The 4,052-nt window shown below is 42.7% G+C and overlaps 1 protein-coding gene across 5 annotated transcripts in view; it reads right to left on the bottom strand.

Annotated features, from left to right (window-relative positions):
* klf12b (Kruppel like factor 12b) overlaps nucleotides 1-4,052 on the bottom strand; it is a 210,999-nt gene that overhangs the window by 93,521 nt on the left and 113,426 nt on the right. The window lies entirely within an intron of this gene.

The raw sequence follows: 4,052 nt of genomic DNA, 5'->3' as shown, positions 1-4,052 counted from the left end.
TATTTTCTGTGATTTGACGAGCCTATCAAACTCTAAGGGAAATTACACAGAGAAAAGAACAGCTCAGTCGAACTCCATGAACAAGAGGTAGGCACAAGATCGGGTGCTAGTTCCAATCTGTGTGTGTAGCAGGAGGGCGTGGATACTAAATACTACATCACCTGAGACAAATGCACAAGGTTTACTTTGAAGTGAACTATGAAGTTCTTCAATATTTGGGTTATGAGAAAATGATTCTTGCAATAAGCAGGTAATCTCCCCAGCCTTTTTGTTTGGCTTTATCCTTCCCATATCACTGTAAACCATTTTCACATATTCCAGTGCTCTTTTTGTAAGCAAGAGTAGTCAACTGTTGGAAATCATGGGCGAAGGGGGATGAGGGCCATCTCCAGGGCCCATTGGATGCTGGCTGAATGGTGTCAGCAGAAAGACCTGGACAGTACTTCTGGGACAAATAATGAGGTATACATCTCTTTCACTAGTCCATGGCTGTCCATCAAAGCAGGCAATGGGTGTAACTGTGAAGCTTCAGGCTCATGCTTGCCAATGGAAGCAATAGGCAACAGATGGGACATCATGCAGCAAGGCATAACAATTAAAGATATTGGATAAGTAGCATATTTAAAACACACTACATGTAATCTGGCCTCTCCAACCCTGGGGACTCGCAGGGGAAATGTTTGCAGGAGAAGAGATTTCACCAAAGATCCAGATGTCCATATTAGATTTTTTCTGAAATTGCCAGATTCCCTAGAGGAGCTTAAAGCAAGAGAAAGAAGCCAACAGCAGGACTATCCCACAGTGAACGCAGAGACTAAAATTTTAAAAAAAGGCAGACAGTTGAGGTTTGTGTTGAGGAACCAAGAGGGACAATAGAATCAACACCATTAATTAAAGAACAAGCTAGCCTAGAAGTGTGAAGGGGGAAGACAGAAATAAGAAGTGGTTAGAACACCTGAAGTAAAACTCAAGGAGTTGTGAGAGTATTGATGCAAACTAAAGAGAACAGAATGGAGGGAGAGGATTGGCAGACACTGCAATATTTTCAGGATTATTTAGAGGCCTATTTTATACTCTCTTACATATACTAGTTCAAAGAATTGCTGTTAAGAAATGTTTGCTTTATTTGAAAACTTTTAATTGTCACCAGGGACTGGGATTAGTGATAAGGGTAACTGATCACCAGGTTTTAGGAAGCTGCTCTTGTATCTAGTGTATCTTAATCTAGTGCAGGTTTTGATTTGCAAACTGGAACACCTGTCTTGACTGACTGACTGACTCAAATTCTCCATGGCAACAGGGCCATATTACCATGATTGACAGAAACCATGCTGCCACATTTAGTATTCAATACATGGAAGGAATCTTTTCTGCTGTATTTTAATCTAGGGTAGCCGCAGAATGGCTGTGACGCAACTAAAAACCTGAATTCTGAGCCTGAAAGGAGCATTTGCAGAGCCGGGCAGCTTCAAATAGATAGCAGTGGTGCGATCGACAGCCACCAAACTGTCCACCCACACTCTCAGCCTTTAACTCAGAAAGATAATTACTACTTGTGTAACAGCTGCCCTAATAAATTTCACCAAGTTTAGAAGATGGGCACAAGGAAACACCTTTCGGTTCCCATGGAAACATTGCAAATTCACAATGTCCTTCTTCTTAACCGTGCCTTCTTATTAAAGTGCTACAAGAAACCTTTTCAAAACAGAACTGGTACAAATTAACGAGGGTTGGCCATATTAACCTGCACATTCCTAACTGGCATAGTGCCAGAAACAGAGTGGATCTGGCAAAGCACACAATTAAGGCTGCAAACGACATATTTAAAACACTGTCGATGGGTTTATCTATTCATACCTCCTTAGCACAGTTTTACATAAAGTGATTGTTATTTCCACTCGTAGCTCATAATGTGAAAGGTGCAATGAATATCAGCTGCAGCCAGCTCTACTTTTCACTTTTATGCAGAGATGCACATAACCCATTCATCGAAGAACAAGTAAAACATGAGAAATGAAAGGTTTTTGTAGAACAATAATTGTAGTTCTTATTTCTTTCCCCTCCTGTTCCCCCTCCCTCCCCCACCACCATCACAACGGTCAGGTTTGAATCTCAGTTGGAAGTCTACAATCCAACATCCCTAGCAATTATTTTTCTTTTTGCTCCATCATAAACTAGTTCTTTGCCCCTACCGACACATCTAAACATGAGGAATGTCAACATTATCCTTGATTTGGTTTCTAATTTTCCCTCCTTCCCTCAGACATTGTGTGGTTTCCAATTAACAACTCTCCCTTAATCCCCTTCATCCGTAGACAGACTAGCTGAGGTTGGATACTCCCAACATGAGGAACTGCAAGTGTGAACCATCCCCTACCATTCTATGGAACTGTGCCGTACACCCATTGCGCTGCTAAATTTGATCTTCAACAGTTCTCAGTTAGGCTATATCGTAGCGGAAGCTGTTATTCTGTCTTATCCTATGAAGGCCAATTTTCTTGGGCAATCAGCTCACCGCAGCAATACTTTGTTAGACTCAAACTTTCCTAACCTTTTTAAATAAGATTACTAGTTCTTAACCAAGCTGCTGGGTCAAGCATTTTATGGCAGGATAACAATCCATCTCAGAAAGAAGAGAAAACTAACAAGATTTTCTCTACAGTCATTTTCCTTTGACCACAGAACATCACTGATAATTGTGAAGAAACCAGACCACATCTTTCTGCCAGCTACAGAAGGAAGCTTGGCAACAGGATGAGTTGGCAAAACACCCAAAGGAGGGTGGCCGGAAGTAAAAAGAAAGTGCCCCATCTGCTGGATAATTTATAGAGCTGTGTAGGTGTCAAAAGCAGAAGAAGCCTGTAGGTTATTTGGCGACTATCCCAGCACAGAACTCAGCAGGTGTGTAGGTGTAAATGGAGAGTTGAAACCAATTAGGCTCCTTGTGTAGTTGTGGCTTGCAGCAAACCCAAATAATGTTTTATGCTTTTTTTTCTAATGTTACCTGCGTGATAGTTTTTACTAAATAGGATGGAAAGGACATGGGTGTTCTGAGGGTGTACTGACATTGCTGCAGAGTAGGAAAATTCAGTCCTGCCAGAAATCTTTATAGTCATTGTTTTTGTTAGCACACTGGAGAATGCCCATCCCTCTAGCACAGTCACCTTTAATATAATAAAGGTACAGCATGTTTTTATTTCCTACACACACGTTCTGTAGTAAAAACATATCTTAAAGTTGCATAGAAATGGAGGATGAAGAAATAAGTCCACTCTTAAATTAATAATTCAAATTGTGACTTTATCACTAAGACTGAGACCATCCATTCATCTGCCTGTGTAACTTTTCCCCCTCATCTTGCCCGCCAAGCTAAACCTCTACACATACTCCCCCTAGCCCCGAATCCATGTCTTTCCCCTCCCACCTCTCTTAATGCCCGCTTCAAGCACATCTTGTCCATAAGATACACCTCCTGCTCCCTTGAGTCCATTTCCACTAATGGCTGACCACCCAATGTCCCTTTCTGGCCTGCATGCCAGCTGTAATTGCAAATGGTTCCCTCTCCTCAGATACTGTTTTTAAAACCACTGTCACAACCCTTCCTCAAAAAACCCTCTCTGAACCCTTCTTTCCTGGCAAACTAACATCCTGGGTCAAAGAATTATCTGCACAGGCAGCGCACACCACAGCCAGGAGGCCCAAGGCTGACCCGAAATTGGTTTTGGGCCTCATTTCAATAAGTCTGGTGAGCTGCGAGTGCCTCCACGGGAGGTGGGGTGGGGTTGGAGGACAGTGGGAGGGGGACTGATCCTGGCTGGCAGCGGTCATCAGGAGTGCTGTAGAGCCTGGAGGAGAACTCTTACTCTTTCTGGATCCACATAATAGTTATATTTCAGTGGAGGACCCAGGCAAAGCCGCATCCACATCTTGAAACCCTGAACAGAGCAGGCCTGAAGCCTGCTTAGCTCAGGGCTGGCCAATTTGTCACAGGGATCCTAAAACGGGTGTTAGGCCCCTCATTAACTGAAAAATAGCCTGATCCAATTTACGGT

Source organism: Heptranchias perlo, chromosome 6 (assembly GCF_035084215.1).
Source record: "Heptranchias perlo isolate sHepPer1 chromosome 6, sHepPer1.hap1, whole genome shotgun sequence".
NCBI lineage: Eukaryota > Metazoa > Chordata > Chondrichthyes > Hexanchiformes > Hexanchidae > Heptranchias > Heptranchias perlo.
The sequence above is the reverse complement of the archived record's forward strand: the minus strand, read 5'-3'. Positions and strand labels throughout refer to the sequence as shown.